The sequence below is a fragment of the Carya illinoinensis genome, chromosome 2 (genome assembly GCF_018687715.1).
Source record: "Carya illinoinensis cultivar Pawnee chromosome 2, C.illinoinensisPawnee_v1, whole genome shotgun sequence".
Classification (NCBI taxonomy): domain Eukaryota; kingdom Viridiplantae; phylum Streptophyta; class Magnoliopsida; order Fagales; family Juglandaceae; genus Carya; species Carya illinoinensis.
Genome location: NC_056753.1, coordinates 1,490,989 through 1,510,707, shown reverse-complemented (window position 1 = coordinate 1,510,707; position 19,719 = coordinate 1,490,989).

Here is a 19,719-nt window from a genome sequence, read left to right as displayed (position 1 = left end):
CTAAGGCATGTGGTCTTAACACACGTCTCAGATCAATTATGGATAAAATTCTTATAAAAAAATTAAATTTATCCCAATTTATTTCATATTATAAATTAAAAACATCTCAAGTAAAAAATTAAATTCATTTTTAATACAACTTATAAAATATTATCATTCACAACTTAAACTCAATTAATCCCAAACATTTTATCCTTGTACTACCTTGGAGAGTGTACTAATACTCGAGAGAGAAGTTTTTGGAAAGTGTCGGTTGGGAACTGACGCTGAGAAGGTACGCGTTTGTACGTGCGTGATCGTTGGTGACTTGGTGGTTTGACGGGATTCGTTTCGTTGCATTGTGTTTTTGCGAAAAATTATTAATAACTTTATTTAAAAGTATTTATATTATAATCAATTTAAGCATCATAATTTAATTTTAAAAGTAAATTTTAAATGATATATTTATAAATGATATATGATGTAGAAGTTTTTAAATAGTATTACAAGAAAACATATATTAGCTAGGGAACAATAAGTGCATAAAAAAGAAAGAGAAAAAAAAAATACATGGATGAGTTATCAATTCATTTTTATTTGTGTAAATCTTGATTGTGTTTGTATTTATGTGTCACTTTGGTTTAAATTTAATTTAAAACAAGTTACTTTTTTTTTTTAAATATATCTCTTAAAAAGAGTAATAATTTTTATAAATTTTAAATATACAAATCTTGCATAAATTCTTTATAAAAAAAGCGACTCCATCTAAAAAAAAAAAATTATTATTTTTTGATTGAGTCTATTTTTTTTTTTTTTTTTATAAAAGACATGCGCGAAATTTGGACACTTAAAACTTGTTTATAGAATTATTCATCTTAAAAATAATAATTATTTTTTCTTATATTTTTTTCGCTCTTCCTAAACATGCTTTTTTTTTTTTTTTTTCTTGATAATTACCCATTTATCATATAGGGAAAAAGCTAAGGACCTCGCTGAAGCTCCGGCTCCTTTATTTTAAGTTTTTTTTTTTATTTAATAATTAAGAAAATATTATTTAATAATATTGTAAACTTTTTTCTTTTCTAAAAACATTTAAAAGCATTAAAAATATAACGTAAAAAAATAAAAATAAAAATAAAAATAGAAATTAGCCTTAATGGGAAGCTCCAACGAGAGCCCCAACGTTGGGTGTACCCTATCTATAGACTATAGTATAGATATTGAGCTTACTCTTGGTATCTTTCTAGACTGTTAAAGTTTCTCTTAAGTTAATTATAATAAATTTGATAATGATAATGTAGTTGGTCACTGGTCCGTCACTTTTGCAGTTTATTCGGTTGGTGAGTGTCGACCTACAACCAAAGCCAACATGGCCCATTCTTTATTACTTCTGAACCCATATCTTTTTAATTACTGTTATATTTTTTTATGCATTTTTTCTTCGTTAATTGTTATGTGGAACATTACTCTATACGGCATATTTGGTATATATAGTTCTCATTTTTCAAAATAATTCCACGTGCAATTCTTTATTTTAGGAAAAAAAAAATTAGGGCATGTTTGAATGCTTAAAATATTTTAAAATTTTATGAATAACAGTGAAATAATTTGAGTGAAGATGTTCTATTAGATTTTAGAGAAGGAAAGTGGAAAAATTGAATAAAAATAAAAATATTTTAGAACAAGTATTAAATTAGAATTTGTGAAAGTTATTTAAACAAAAGGTAATAAAATCGAGAATTTGGGTTTGGAAGCTTGAAGAGGCTAAAAGCAAAAGAAAGAATAAATAAAGACTCAATAAAAGACATGATAAATAAATAATAGATAAAGAGTAAAGAATAATGTTAAAATGGAGTAGATAAAGATATAGAGAATATTGGAATATATGTTGTTTTTTAAAAGTGGTTTGGTAAAAAATAAAATGGTAAAAAGTGCGTTTATTAGTCAAAATTCAGAGAAAATTTAGGGAATGCACGGGTTTCATGCTCAAAAAGATCCGTGGCTAAAGATCATAAATTGACAGACAGAACAACAAATTAAACAAAAAGCATCCTATGATTTTGGTTATTTTCTTTCCTTTCCAGCTTGTCGGGGTGTGAAAATAAGCTGCTAGCTGCCTGGTTTTTGGTTACATTGGATTCTACTTGATTTACATGGAATTGTCTACGCTGAATGAACTTAATAAATGCTCACCAAAATGAAACCTCTTTCCGGAGTGTGTCAGAATTGCTTTGAACACACATGCATGCATGCAGGCCCACAGATTGCCAGATATATAAATTAAAGAAGAAGCTCTAACGTCCGTCTGAGAAGATCATATATTTGTTGCTGTTCCTTCACGTACATCTTATGGAGAAATATACTACCAGATTGAATAAAATATTTCCTCACTTAATTCATTCAATTGATCGGTATGTAAATATATACAACATCATCAGAGAACTATTTTAGGAAACATGTACAGTAATTACTATGACAAAATAACTATACATGCACTAATCTCGGCTAATAATCACATAAATAGAAACAGATCAAAGACTATTCAAATGACTTGATTGTAGGCTGAAATCATGAAATTTTGACCTGATCTTGATTTTGGCAATCTTTCTTAATACGCTCCCGTAAGATTGAGCTTCCATCAGTAAGATCAATCTTGGTATGTAACAATTCAGTCTGTTGATGTGACAAAGGTTTTGTCAAGAGATCAGCAAGTTGATCTTGAGTGTGAACATGCCGAACATGAAGGGTCCCATTTTGAATAAGTTCTCAGACAAAGTGTAAATCAATCTGAATATGCTTCATGCGAGAATGATTAACTAGATTAAAACTCAGATGTGTGGCATCAAGATTATTACACAGCAACAAGGGAGGTGCCTTTAGTGGAAAACCAAGTTCATGGAGTAAGGAGTTCAGCCACACTGTTTCAGATGCAGCAACAAGGGGGCGCCTTAGTTGTAAGAGATTCTACATATGTTAGCTGGGAGAATGGACATAAGTTAGCTGCTGTCAACTCATGACTAGAAAATAAGGCTCATGGGATAAAGATGAAGATTGATCATCAATTCTAGTTTTAGCTGGTACGATATTGAAGATCGACAGATAAGGAGGAGGAGAAGGTGTGAGAGGCAAAGTGAGGGAAATTAGGTGAAGGTGAAATTTTCTTTGTTTAGCTTTTCAAGGGAGGGGGCGGGCCAATCTATATATCTCTTCCACTGTAAATTATTGTAATACACACACGTGTATATATATACACACACATACCAATTACGTTGGATGGATATGCATATTGGTGTATGTAACAAGCGAGGGGATAATAATATATATATATTTAAAAAACATGAATGGTCATAAATGTAAAATGCAGACCACTGTCAAATTATGCAGATCGATCCGGCCATGACATCAAAAAAAAAAAAAAGCGAGAAATAATAAATATTTGTATAGAAAAGAGGTTCCCAATAAAACAAACTTAGAAATGATTTAATGGTGTTCTCAAGAATTTTTTACACTTTTAAGGTAACTACTTTCATCTAGGAACTATAAGATTACATAAAATAAAGTCTTGATTATATATCATGGTTTTCACAATATAAAATATTTAAAAAAACATAATAAAATCCATAATAATAAGTCTTCTCTTCTCTCGAAATGAAAATAACGTAGACACCACAAAACAGTTTTTCTCACCTCAGCAATTTTTTTTTTTTTTTTTTTTTTTGGCCTAGCTTTTCCATCCGTTTAGACTGAAGATGATGCTTTAGCCTGTGCATGGTGCGTTGAAAAGGTAGGGTTTGTATAATGTGTGTTCCAACTTATAGAACTCTACTTCCCATTAAAGTAAGAGTTTTAATAGGAAATCACTTCTGCTGTTTAACCATTAGTGTAATAGAATTAGGATTAAATGACCTATAAGTTATTAAGGGTAATAATCTCATATATACGTGCCATGTTATGTTCTAACATAAAATTCCAACATGAATATGTAACAACATGGCAATGATCTATCATTGGACCATATTGAGTTTTAACTCAAATATACAATTGTTTGTCAAGCCAGTTATATATGTAGCTTCATTAGTTTCCGGAGTACTTCTCATCCTATCTCAATGGCATAAACCACTTAACAATTTGATCCTGGTAACAACTAACAACTAATAACTGAAATAGATGAATGCATCTCTCTCTTATAATATTTCTCTCTTAAAGTCTCGGCCAAGAAGTTCAAAAAGTTCAAAGAGTGTCGAATTACGTACCTCTTTTTATTTTTTTTTTATTTTTTTTATTTTTCTTTTAGTCAACAAACAGGGGCTCGCTCTCGATCTATAATTCAGTCAATAGGACATTGCTATTTGGTGATGCTCAATTAGGTACCCATGCACTTGGTGGTACCATTAATGCGTACGTATGGCATACATGATATATATTAGCAGATCATAAGTGCAAGATGGTCGATTCCCAAAAATCTAAAGCCAAAAAAGCATATAAAGCAACGCATGTTGTCGTAAGAGATCGAAGCGACGATATAGCAGTGTGTGAGGTTGATCATCACTTGCTATCTAGGTGGCGCATGCATGAACTCATGATGCGTTTGCAGTTGCCTTGAGTCACGACTCGTCTAGTCGTCATGTATATCCCCAACCTACAATTTCGGAGGTGACACACGAGTGAAGTGTTGGATATTAAAATCACTATGTTAATTAACAAGCTGAACCAAGGGCCCAAGCCACATTGAAAGTCCATATTCTCATTATAAGAAATGAGATCACAAAGAGAACTGGGAACTTGCCAATCATGATAGAGGAATCCTGTGGTTACGTTCAAACACTTTGAGATGACAGGACCAAGTTAATCCAAAGTGTAGACTATGCAATTATTGTTATAGTTAGTGGAAATTATTTAGATGAAGGCACATGGCAGCATATGGTTGCACGTGTGGAAAGACTCGAGTATTCAACTTGCTGAGATGGAACAGAATTCTATTATGTACATTCTATTTGTAATCTATAAATAGAGGCATTTAGCTTGTACTCGAGGTATCTAATATACTAAGGGAATATAGAGAGAATAAATCTTGTGTGCAAGAAAAGCTCCAAGATTTAGATGTGTGCATGAGAGAAAATGTTCTTGTAATTCAAATACTGTATTTTGTTCTTTATCAATAAAGAGAAGTCTCTTGGACTGTTGCTACCGTGGGTGTAATTCACTAGGATCGAGCCACGTAAAATTCTTTGTGTTTTATGCATTGATTTTACATTGTATTCAATTCTTTAAAGCATCTTTATAATTCTTGACCCTTTTATGAATTGGCGAGGAAAAAGATTAGCAAGTTAGAACTTCAACAAGTGGCATCAAGAGCCAGGTTTGATGGGGATTTCTAAGTTTGATGTGGAGAAGTTTAATGGAAAAAATGATTTTGGGTTATGGAGGATTAAGATAAGAGCACTTCTAGTTCAACAAGATCTATATGATGCACTTCTTGGTGAAAAGAACATGAGTTCTTTGTCAAACAAAGAAAAATCAGAGATCTTGCAGAAGAAGGCTCACAACACATTAATTCTTTTCCTCGGTGACAAAGTTTTGAGAGAGGTTACTAAAGAAGATACAACAGTAGAGGTTTGGCTAAAATTAGAAAGTTTGTACATGACTAAATCCTTGGAAAATCGATTTCATAAGAAGATTAAGCTCTGCACTTTCAAAATGACCCCAGGTATCTCTATAGAAGAACATCTTGATGAACTTAACAAGATCATCTTGGATCTTACAAACATAGACATTAAAATCGATGATGAGGATCAAGCTATTCTGCTACTAAGTTCTTTAGATAATTCATATGCATATCTTAAAAAAACTATGATGTATGGTAGAGAAAGGTTGACCTTAGATGAAGTGACCTTAGATGAAGTGCAGTCCATCTTGCACTCAAGAGAATTACAAAACAAGGTTGACATAAAAACAGAAACTGGGAAAGGTCTGACAATAAGGGGTAGATAAAAAAAACAACAAAGTCACAAGGGAAAGAATCACAAGTCAAGGTCAAGATCAAAGGGAAAACAACTAAAATGTTTTGTATGCCACAAAGAGGTACATTTTAAAAGGGACTGCCTTGAGAGGAAACAAAACTCTGGGAATAAAACTAAGGAAGATGGGAATGCTGTAGTTGTATTGGATGGATATGACAGTGCTGAAATGCTAAATGTGTCTGAGGTAGATTCGGGAAAGGAATGGATTCTAGACTACTCAAGGTGCTCATTTCACATGTGCCCCTCGAAGTCGTGGCTTGAAACTTTCACTGATCTAGATGGAGGGCATGTGATGCTTAGTAATAACAAGTCCTGCAAGATTTTGGGAATAAGGACAGTCAGATTAAAATTGTAGGATGGTATGGAGAGACTTCTAACAAAGGTGAGGTGCATACCAAAATTGAAGAGAAATTTGATTTCTCTTGGAATGCTTCATAAATCTGGGTTCACCTTCAAGTCAGAATCTAGGGTCTTAAAGGTGTCAAAGGGCTCCCTGACAGTAATGAAAGGCATCATTAAAAATGGTCTTTATACATTGGTGGGATAAACAATAAGTGGTGAGACATCACCTGTCCATAACAAAATGAAAGACAAGGCTATGTTATGGCACAAGAGGCGGGGGCATGTCAATCTAAGGAGTCTTCAAGAGTTTCAGAAACAAAGTCTGCTGGTAAGGAAAATCTGGGAGAATTGCCATTTTGTGAACATTGTATACTTGGAAAATCAACAAGGGTCAATTTCAAATCTGCAGTTCATTAGACTAAACAAATTATGAATTATATTCATTTCGATTTATGGGGACCTGCAAGGGTCAGTTCTCATGGTGGAGGAAGCTATTTCTTATCTATCATAGATGATTGCTTGAGAAAGGTATGGATTCACATCCTTAAGAATAAGAGTGATACATTTGTTAAGTTCAAGGAATGGAAAATTTTAGTTGAAAAGCAAGTTGGAAGAAAGGTGAAAAAAACTCAAAACTGATAATGGGTTAGAATTCATGTCAAATGAGTTTAATGCTTTCTGTCAAAAGGAGGGGATGGCAAGGCACAAAACAATGAGGGACGGACACCCTTCAACAAAATGGTCTGGCTGAGAGAATGAATAGAGCCATGTTGGAAATGGTAAGGTGCATGCTATCCAACTCAGGTTTACCAAAAATATTTTGGGCTGAAACTGTTGATACGGCTCTAAATTTAATAAATAGAAGCCCCTCAACAACAATTGGCTTCAAAATCCCACAAAAAATATGGTGCGGAAAACCTTCAAGGTATGAGTACTTGAGAGTGTTTGGACGTATGGCTTATGCATACTAAAAAATAGACAAGCTAGAACCTCAAGCACTAAGTGCATTTTTGTGGAGTATCCTAAAGGAGTCAAAGACTACAAGCTATGGGTTGATGAACTTGAGAAACAAAAGTGTATAATTGTAGGGATGTGACCTTTAATGAACAACAAATGGCTTGAGCACAAGCAAGGAAAACTGAACCACATAATCCTACCTTAGATAGGATACATCTTGAGGTGGAGCAAACATAAATCTTACCAGTTAAATTGAATGATCAGGTTAAAAAAATTAAGGTAACAAGCTTGGAGGATAGAAATCAAGGTAGAGACAATTCCTATAATCTGGTAAGGGATAGATAGAAGAGGGTAATTAGGACTCCTCATAGATAGGGTCAAGCAGAGTTAACTGCTTTTGCACTAACTGTTGCAGAAGAAGTGATTGACATGGAACCAAAGACTTATAAAGAGGCTATGGCAAGCAAGGAAGCTCATAAGTAGAAATTAGTCATGTATGAGGAAATTGAGTCTCTTAATAAAAATAAAACTTGGGAAATAGTAATTAAACCAAAGAAAACAAAATTGGTTGGATCCAAATGGCTCTACAAAAGAAATAAGGGCATTCCAAGGGTTAAGAGTCCACAGTATAAGGCAAGATTAGTAGCTAAAGGATTCACCCAGAGAGAAGGGATAGACTACAATGAAATCTTCTCCCAGTTGTGAAGCATAGCTCCATAAGACTACTGTTATCTTACACTGCTTATAAAGATCTACATTTGGAATAATTGGATGTAAAAACAGCCTTTTTGCATGGGGAACTCGATGGGGTAATATACATGCAACCACCAGAAGAGTTCACAAATGAAATCAATAGCAATCAAGTGTGTCTACTCAAGAAATCTTTATATGGACTTAAACAGTCACTAAGGCAATGATACAAAAGATTTGATTCACACATAGTTGAACATGGTTTCAAGAGAAGTGTGTATGATAGTTATGTGTATAACAAGCAAGTTGGGGAAGTTTTAGTTTATCTACTGTTGTATGTAGATGACATGCTGATTGCATGTAAAGATCCAAGTTTGATTGAACAAATCAAGTGCATATTGAAGATAGAATTTGAAATGAAAGGATTGGGGCCTACCAAGAGAATTTTGGGAATGGAGATAGTTAGAGATAGGAAGAAAAGGCTACTCTAAAAATTCTTAAAAGGTTTGGCATGGACTAGCTAAAGTCAGTAAGTACTCCCATGGGGCAACACTCAAAGCTGTCAGTCACTCAAGCACCTCAAACAGATGAAGAGATAGAATATATGCAGAAAATACCATATGCTACCATCGTGGGAAGTATAATGTATGCAATGGTTTGCTCTAGACCTGATTTGACATATGCTATTAGCATAGTCAGCAGATTTATGAGTGACCCAGGAAAATCTCATTGGCATGCTATCATGTGGGTATTTCAGTACCTATCTAGTTCAAGCTGCTTAGGACTGAAGTTTGGTGAAGATGTATAGAAGGGAACTGAGTTGAAAGGTTTTGTAGACTCGAACTATGCTGGAAACATGCACACCAAAAAATCCTTAACTGGTTTTATGTTTATAACTTTTGGAGGAGCCATCAGTTGGAAAGCAAATCTACAACCAGTTGTTGCCTTATCAACAACTGAGGCTGAATATATTACTATGATTGAGGCAATCAAAGAGGTTATATGGTTGAATGGTATATCTAATGAATTGGGCATGTTTGAAGGGAATAATATAGTGCATTGTAATAACCAGAGCACAATTCATCTTGCTAAAAATCAGGTATATCATAAAAGATCAAAACATATAGACATTCAATCACACTTTGTAAAGGACATCAATTTAGCTAGAGAAATTGGGGTTGAGAAGATCCCAAGAGAAGAAAATCTAGCTGACGTGATGACCAAATCTTTGTCGACAATCAAGTTCAGACGTTGTCTAGACTTGATTAACATGGAAAAGTGCTAAGCCCTATTAAAGGGAACCTGTAGCAACGGTCAAAGAGGCAAGAGGCAGCTTGGAAGGATCTAAATGATTTCCAAGGTAGAGAATTGTTATGGTTAGTGAAAATTCTTTAGATAAAGGTACATGGCAACATATGGTTGCACATGTGGAAAGACTCGAGTATCCAGCTTGCTGAGATGGAACAGAATTATATTATGTAAATTCTATTTGTAATCTATAAATAGAGGCATTCAGCTTGTACTCGAGATATCTAATACACTAAGGGAATACAGAGAGAATAAATCTTGTGTGCAAGAAAAGCTCCAAGATTCAGAGGTATGCATGAGAGGAAATGTTCTTGTAATTCAAATACTGTATTTTGTTCTTCATCAATAAAGAGAAGTCTCTTGGACTGTTACTGCCGTGGATGTAAATCATTAGGATCGAACCACATAAAATTCTGTGTTTTATGCATTGATTTTACATTGTATTCAATTCTTTAAAGCTTCTTTATGATTCTTGGCCCTTTTCTGAATTAGTGAGGAAAAAGATCACAAGTTGAAGTTCTTCAACAGTTATAAACCAAATGCATTAACCTTTGTGACCAATGTCAACTGCATTCTGCATCTGTCCTTTTTGTTTTCTTTTTTTGCCGATAAATTATGTTGTCATGTTCAGATTTAGCTTGTCACTCTAAATCATTTCTAAGTTTGTGTCATTGAGAAGGTCTTTTCTATACAAATATATACAATGTTCTGCATTTAACATTTATGAACAACGTCAAATGCGTTCTGGGGTGGAGGCCATTTGGAACAGGAACCATTTGGCATTGGAACAAGCAAGGTCGACCTGACAGTACTAGGACCATTTGCTTAATGCAAGCTAAAAAAGTCAAAGTAGTTCTGGTTTAAAATCAAAATCCGAAGCTATTTAGAATGCTTAATTCCTAATAAAAACGGATGGTATCTCAATGTTATTAATACACAAACTTTGTGACAAGAATCAATGTAGTCACGAATAATTAAGGACATTTACATTTGTAAATCATATACACAAGCTGAAAGAACAACTTATCCTGCACAAATGTCTGAAGTAACAGTAGAAACCAAAACTAAAACAAAGCATACTCAGTTGAGTTTCTAAACCAGCTCGGTGCAAGTCATAGGGATTGATATCATAATTCTTTCGATCTTGGGAAATTTGTATGAGTAGAAGTATACATGTACGTTTCACGTGTTTAGCCAAGCTAGCAAACAAGCATGCACCGAGCTTCACCTCTCGCGTGACTCGTAACGTATGTTGTATTTTGAATCTCCATACATGAGCTGAAAACATCAACAATTAAACTTCAAACAATTAACTAGAGGAGCGTTTTAACTTTCAACTAACTGGAATCGGCTTCAGAACCTTAATTAACCAGCGCGAACATACACACACACATATTTTATGAAGAGGCTATACCCCAAATTGCATAACTTGTAACTTTAAAGCTTCTAAAAAGCAAATCTATCTTGAAAATTTGAGTCCGATGAAACTGTTGGTAGTGCGAGTGCCAGATGTTGGAGCTGGTGCCGTCTCATGATAGCGGCATGCAAGTGAGACGTTTGTGCTAGTTAGATAGATGTCTTATTAGGAAGATCCACCACAGGCCAGTGGATGCTAATTAGTGGTGCATAAAAAATGATCAGAACTTTGCTGAATTAGAGGCAAAAGGCAAGAAAAATAAGAAAGAAAAGTTATGGAAATTAAAGATTGTGCATGTACTTAAATGTTATGCAGAAAAGGAGAGGGATATTAATGCCCCGACTCCCCCTCCCGCGAAAGAAGAGATGGGCCCTTCTTTTATATATATATATATATATATATATTTGAGATCAGGAGGATCATGGGGCATCTTCTATATTTATTAGAGCCTAATTAAAAGAGATCGGCCCATATCAATTTGGCAATTTCAAGCTCATGTTGAAAATTATCTCATTTTCTCACTCTTCGAACCAATAAGAAGAAAATGGAAACGAAAAATTTTAAAAATATTTTTCTAACCACTTGGGAAAACTATATTTTTTTATTTTGAATTCTCACCCTTTTTTTAAGGGAAAATGATATACCCACCGCTACTTACAATTTTTTTTTACTTCGTAATTAAGAAAATGTTTTTTTAATGATGTTTTAAATTTCTTTTAAAAAAATTTTAAAAATATTAAAAAATACATATTAAAAAAATTTAAAAAAATACTATATATAACTAAGGTACCTGGGAGTAATGTACCACTAAAACGGTGTCAACACCGTCCTTTTTTAAGATACATGAAATATTACAAATCATTATAAATATTGTCTATTAATTAAACCCACTACAAGAGATATGATTTTTTGAGACAAAAAATTTTGTCTCAAAAAATGAAAATTTCGTCCCTAAAAGTTTTGGGAGATGAAAAAATTTCGTCTCTATTTTGTCTCAAAAAGGCTGTCTCAGAAAGTTTTCGGAGACGAAAATTGATTTTCGTCTCCGAAAAGTATTTTTAGGGACAAAATTGGGCGGAACCGGTCGAAACCGTTCGAACGGAAAATTTTTTCTGAGACAAAAAAATGTCGTCTCAGAATCAAGTTCGAATGGAAATATTTTTGTTCGAACAACATGAAATGTTAATTCGAACCAATAACCATATCTGACCAAGTCTGTTCAAACAAAAAAGTTCGTAAGCGACTTTAGTTCGAAAAAAAATATTAACTGTTCGAACAAATAATCTATTTACAGAAATCTTCTGTTCGAACGGACTTTTAGAAATGAATTTATTCGAATGAGTATTTAGTTGTTCGAATAAACGCATAGATTGTATTTCCCGATAAGTTCGAATGGGTATATTTTTGTTCGAATGGGAATTTATTGGTTCGAATGGATATGTTTTTGTTCGAATGTATGCATAAATGGTAATTTACCATTCAAACGGCATTGATCAAATAAAATGAAATTGATACTAATACAAATTGTAATCTATATATATATATATCAATTGTTCAAATGTTTACAAACATCGTAAATATTAAAGGCTATTAAAAAAAAACAAATGAATTATGATTGTGGTGGTGGTGGGGGTATAGGGTTTTGGGACATCATTAATTGAAATTGTTCAAACATTTTTTGGTTATTTAATTGTAGCCTCTTTTCTAATCTTGCTTCTAAATCTGCTGCTTGATCTAATCGGGTCAACAACTCTTTTTCCTTCGATCTCAATCGTTCTATCTCAAGTGCAGCTTCCTCTAATTTTTTAGTGTTGTCATCATTCGATCTGGCTTTAGAAGATGATGAAGATGTTGAGGATGGCTTCACGCAACGTCTTAAGCTCCTCAAATATCCAGAACGTGATCCAAGAACTTGAGAAAAGATTTACGCATCGTTGACAGATGATTCATCAGATGGATCCGCAACAGTATCTTTAAGAGATATCATCTTGTCCTGGAAAAAGAAAAACATTAAAATTAGTATATGTAACAAAAATATATTTAGACAATGAAATTAAATAAACTTAAACTTACATAATTTGTCTCTGTCTCAGGATTGCTCCAAACACCATCATGATTTTTATGTGCTTTAGCATACAATTGGGTCAGATCATAATCAGTAGGATTTTCTTCTTGCTGCAAAATGAAAATTAATATCATAATTTATACGAAAAAAGTGTATATATTAAGATTTATTGGAGACAATAAGAACTAACCATTTTTTTTTACAAGCGATAAAAAGATCGAGAACCCGCGTGATGGTGTATCGTTAAATTTGATCTATTTGTTTTGTTCACTGTACTCCGTTTCTAAAAAAAAGAATTATAATTTTTATTTAATACATCTATTATATATTATTAAAAAAGGACCTTAGTTACACAGATTAGATGAGATGAGATGAGATGTTTTCAATAGTAATAAATAAAATATTGTTATAATATAATTTTTGAATATTAATTTTGTATTGAGATTTGAAAAAGTAAGATTATTTATTATATTTTGTATTGGAATTTGAAAAAGGTGTAATGATGAGTTGAGATGAGATTTTTGATTTTGGTTAACCAAACAATAAGTGTTTTATGACACGTACGTACAGTTTGACAGTTTTATGTTTTAAAATGCAAATTGAAAAAAAGATGGGTAATGATACCTTCCAATTGGATAACAACCGGTATAGAATTAAGGTAAGGAAAAATTTAATTTTAAGTATAACTATATATTAATATATGAATTAATATAATGTGATTGATTAAAAATTAAATTTTATTAAAAATAGTGCTAATTTAAATTTAAATATGAAAAAATCGTATTAGTAAGTAGATTTATACGCGATTTTACTTGTACGTAACAAAACTCAATAGGTAATATAATTTTATCAACTTATCATTAATAAAATTGAAAAACAAATAAATATTATTATATTTTACATATTTTTAAAACATTTTTAACCATTAAAAATTTTTAAAAAATATATAATTTTATTAAGAGTCACTTCTTTAATTGCTACTGAGTAAAATAAATAAATAAATATAAATAAATAAAATACTCTAATAGTGACTTTAAAAAATAATAATGGGGAGGTTAAGTAATATTTTACTTTACAAAATTATAAAATAAATTTACATAATTTTTTTATTAATTTAAAATTTTTTTTTTAAACCCAAGTTGTGAACATGTTTTCAACCAGTAACAAGACTATCACTGTACAATATAATTTCCGGAACTTTTTTTTAGTAATGTTAAAGAAGAAATATCCCTTTACAAAACGTTTAATCGAGACCCCTTTGCGTGAATGCTTTGCCCTTTGGTAAGAAAAATCCCCCCCACCCCACTCCCCCCAAAAAAATCAAAAAACAAAAAAGAAAAGAAAAACTTTTCTCGTGAAAAAATGTTGATTGGGAAAATGATGAGTCTATATCTTTACCAAAATAGGAAAATCGTAATAAATCCTCTCTTCGACGAGAAAGGAAAATTTCATTTTCACGATAGATACAACTGAACCATTTTTTTACAAACATGAAGAAGAGGAACAGGTTGAATAAGTTGATAAGTTGTGAGTCTTCTCCTCTTATAGAGGGTGAAGGTTGAATAGTTCCTCTCCTCTTTTAGAGGGTGAGGACGGTTTGTGTTGTTTTTTTCTCGCGGACGAGCCGGGATGAATACTTCTGTTTATCAGAGTCTAGCATCTCAGTATGGTGTCGTCATTGGAGAGTTTAGAAGTTTTTAGACATAGCCCGGTGCAATGAAAATTGTGTACGGGGGAGCGTACAACCGAGGGTTAGTTGGCTTGTAATCGAGGCTTGTTACTCGCAATTATTAATCACAGCTGTAACTTCCTTCATTCAGTAATGAATTGAAGTCCATTTCAAAAAAAAGAACAGGTCATTCATGTCCTCTTCAAAGATTTGCGCCACTCGTGATTCACGTTTTCTACTTAGGTAGTAGATATGGGTCATATCGATCGATGCTTGATGGTGTATATTTTCTCTCTTAGAACTGATACAGATAAAAAAAAATTAAATGATATAATCTAATAAATTAATGTAATTTTATAAAATTTATTATATTTATTTTATAATAAAAATAATTTAATAATTTGATGTATAACATTAAATTATATTAATTTATAGATTTATTTATATATAATTTATACGATTCCCTATTATCTTTTTAGATGTGAAATACCGCCAAGGGAAACTAGTGGCTACATATGATTGGCTTTCTGATTTTTCTTTTTTAATTAGAAAATATTTACAAATCCACTGCTAGCTGCATCCACGTCCACAACTTTCCATACTAGGAAAGTATCCAAAACAACCCCATCTTCAATTTATTTTTTAAGAATAAATATTTAAGTTGTCATTCATAAAAAAAAATGAGCGGCCATAAATAAAAGTTAAAAAAAAAAAAAAAAACTCCTTTGTATGGTTCTCACTCTCCTCGTAGCCGACTGTGTTTCAAACACAAAGCATAATTAAAAAAGTAATATGCACGACAGAGCAAAGCGCGTGAGTTAATGAACTAGGCGTGCAATGATCGGTAAACTTTGAGCAAGATAATATCACGTGCGTACGGTCTCGTGACGTTCGTTTCATCGTAACTCATAAATTTGGGTCAGTCACCGAGTCCGTAGTAATTGTCTCGTTAAAGCAAGCCAACCCCAACCCCTTTTTTTCATATCTTTTATTATTATCGATCTTGAATATCTACGTCCGAATTTGATTTATATCTTTGTTAAAATTTTATTAAATATATTTTAATTAAAAAATGAATAGAAAATATTAAAAGACTGATGAAAATATCTCCTTCTTTGTTATAATAATTTTGTTAATTTATTTTTTAACCGAATCTAAGTGCGAACTCTAGAAATCTAATCGGGTAAAACTCAAATATTCTAAGTAATGCCATGCATGGAGAACTCAATATGTGACTTTACTAAGTCCACGTTTGAATGTTGAGATAATTAAGATAAGTTGAGTTTTTTATGAATAATAATGAGTTGAGATGATGAAATGAATTCTGTGAAGTTTACTTCAGATAAATTTAAATGTTAAAATAATTTTAGATGTATTTATTAGAAATTAAAAAATGTTGTATGTCTTGCGTGTAAAAAGGTGTTGAGTTAAAAATGATTATAGGTCTTACATATAAAAAATTTTAGAGTTGATATGAGTTTAAAAATTCGAAAGTTTGGTATTTAAATGTTAGACCTAACTTAAAATTAGATAAAATCTCAATTTTGTCTAAATTTCAAATGGGACATAAAAGTTACCCCCAAAATCAAAAGAAAATGATTGGTAGAAAATTAGGTTTAAAGAGACACCATTGACAAAAAATAAGAATATTTAAATTTTTCCTTTTGAATTCTATGATGCAAAACATTTATGACAGGAGTAATGTTATCATGTGTAAGATCACCTATGTAACGCACGCATAAATTATTGACGTACTTGGGAAAAAAAGATATTACGCTGTATCTAAAACAGTGGTTATGATTTAATTTTTCAACTTCTAAGACTTTTATAACTAATACGTGTCGACTACACGATCACAAATATCACATGCATGTATTTTATGTGGATGGTGTTACATTAATTATAAATACAGAAAATTGCATATTCTACATATATATTGCATGATATGAAGAAGATGAAGAAAGATGGGAATGAGGAGTAAAGTTTTTCTTAATTATATCCAGCTATGCTGATCATTTATGATCATGACCGGGACGGCAGGACAACCTTAACGCAGGTCATGTGGGTATGGAAGGGCTAAGCTGCCTCCTGGCCTCTTATTTTGGTGGTCCAACCTCAACATGCAGATGGATGTTTCAAAGTCGATTATCTCTAAATCCAGCAAAGCCTGCGCCTTTTAGTACTTCTAAGTACCAAGTGGTAAAGCCAATGTACAAATTAATAAATCGGTGGTGTGTTTGTGAGGTTTTTCATAACTTCTGGCCATCCTTAAACCAAAAAGAAAAGGTAGGTACGTAATACATCATTCACAGAAATATGGTACTCAGATAGCTAGCTAGGTTTTTAATGCTGAGATACTTATATAAAAGGACACGTACTGCCCCAGTACTCCCTAGCTACTTAATGCCTGTGAGCCATGGATTCAATATCAAACACCTATATATTATATATGCTTGCATAAATATTATTAGAACATGCCCTAGCTTGCTTGCTAATATATTTCCAGTTGGGAATAATCGTGTGGACTAGCTTCCATGATCATGAGTAAAATTGAAGAGATGCCATCTAGCTCGTGCTTTACCCCCCTGCATGCCCTCGCTTTCTGACGTTAACTGTGACATTCACACACAACCACATGATGCATAAACCAGAACAACCCACTACCACAGAAAAATACAAACTAAGGCGGCAAACCTTGCCCACATATTCATGCACGTACGAGTTTAGATCTCATCGGTTATGTATATGGTAGAAGTAGGGAAAGGTGGGAATGGGCCAGTATATAAACTTGTGGACACAATAAACAATCCCTTGAAAAGCATACCACAAAAGGAAAGTTTGTGAAAGCGAATGAAGGAAGAGAAGATCTAGAGAAGATAGGTAAGGCATTCATTTTTTGGTGGGCAGGCAGTAAGGTAAGTATCAGGCAAACCACAGTTTAAGATGCGGAGAGAGAGAGAGAGATCAGAGAGGGAAACGTACAGCGCGCCCCAGAAAGGGAAACCAAAGGAGTAGTTTGTCTGAGTGAATGATGAAAGCGATGTAACACTTCGAGGCATACATATATAAATTTATAAATAGAGGACCAATGCCCCCACATGAGTCAAGTCCCAGTCGCAGTCAGTTCACAGTGTATTTAGTATCAGACACAAAAACGAACACGAAGGCACTCCGGCCACTTGTCAATTGAAAAATGAAAAGTGTCGGGAAAAAAAAAAAAAAAAAAACAGCACCAAACGATTTCCTACCGTTGAAGAAATCCCATTTTTGGAAATCCTCATCTTTAAAGGTGAAAAAGCAGTCTTAGCCTTACTTTACTCTTTTTGAGTCCCTAGCTCTTTCATATTCATATTTTTCCAGAGTGTCTCCACTGGGGAAGGTGGTCTGTCTTATACCACCTTATACATGACTCCACGGTTAATATATCGAGATCGAGAGAGAGAGATGAATGTTTCTGTCTAAGGTTTTTCTTTTGCAGTGCCTCGTAGATCCGATGGGAAGGGAAGGATCTTTGCAATTTAACCTACCATAGGACGGAGTTCTGATCTCCTTTTGGAAATTAATTTGTTTTATTTTTATTTATTTATATGTGCTTCGATCTCCTCCACATAGAATGAATGAGCGTGGCGTTAGTGTCGTGGACCACGTGCCTGCCTTTAGTTGCTATTCAATGGTCTCTAACAAATCCACTCCTGTTTTCTATTGCCTCAGTATTCACAATGGTCAAAAGATAAAAGTTGTTCTAAAAAAGATAAAAAGATGATTCCTTGCTCTAAAGCTCGTCAAGGCAATTCATGCATGGCAACCAAAATGATCGATCATAGACAAAATAATAGAAATTGAGCAGGAAAAATAAGAAAAAGAAAAATCAAAGTACAAGCTCTACAGGAAATAAAAGTAAGGATTATCATTTTTTTTTTATGGGAAAATGCATCTGCATTCATTCATAATCGAAGTTACAACTGTGACTTATCAATACAGGAAAACTAGACTATAAGTCAACTAACGCAACTGTTCAGGAGCTTTCCCGTCAACAAATTTCTTTGTGACGGACATTGTCTAAACTTTTACACATTCTCTCCTGACAACAGTCAAAAGAGAAAGCATTCTGTCAAAACCAGAGCCGAAACAACCTTCCTTCCGAAGAAGAGAGGTACACACCGCTCCATCCTCCCAAGGAGGAGGAGAATAACCAAACTCTCTCCTCCCAAGGAGGAAGAGTACTAACACCTACCTTCCTCCAAAAGAGGAGTAGGACAAACACCCACATTCCTCCAAAAAAGGAGTGGGACAGAAGCCTATTTTATTATTTATAAAACTAAAGCAGATTTACTACAAAATAAAACTAAGGGGCTGGAAAAACAAAAAGGCCCAGCCTGAACTAAAGGCCCTGCCCGAGCTAAAGATCCAGCCCGTAGGACCATGGGGGCCCAACCCGATTAGGGTTTCATCTCAACACAAGCCGCCGCCGCCCATCTTCCTCCCCACAAGCCTCTGCATCCTTCCCCCGCCCGGCTCTTGCTCAGCCCTTCATCCCTACAGGTTTCGACAAAAAGTTCTTTGGCCGCTCCGTGGAGGATGCAGCGTACTCCCTGCACAAGGATTACATCACCGTCTCCGTCGCCCGGCCACAACCACCAAAATACTTCGGCTAGACTAAACAGACACAGAGCCAAATCCAAAACCACACAGAGACGATAAAACCGAGGCTTATTCCCAACCCTCAAACAAAACACCAGATCTAAACAGATCTAACAATCAAAAACGAAAATAAAGAAGAACTTAGAAAAACCATCTAACACTGCGACACCCGGTTTCCGCCACCAACCAAAAGAGTAACCACCATGAGAAGCATCCGGACTCCACCCCAACCCCTTTAAAACCTCCATGCAGCTCGGCTTACAACCCGAAAACCAACCCTCTGTTTTCCATGGATAAAACAGAGATCCTTAACCCCGCGGGAAGCACCCCAAGCCAACAAGCAAAACATCATCTCTAGGAGCCAGTCACCCGATTCAAACTCACGCCATAACCCTCTGAGGAACATCCCACAGAAAACTATACAAAACAGTTAGGGATCTCGCCCAAAAACGAAACCGAGAACCTCCACCCCAAAAGAAAACCTCTCCGCCCAGCTGGGTGTAAAAAAAGAAGTAAAGGTCTCGGGTCACAGCCTCTGGTGGAGGCCTCCGGAGCCGATCTTATTTCAGGAAGAAAAGCATTGAAAAACAGAAAAGAAAATAGAAAAGGTTGAGGGGGAGGGAGGGAGGGA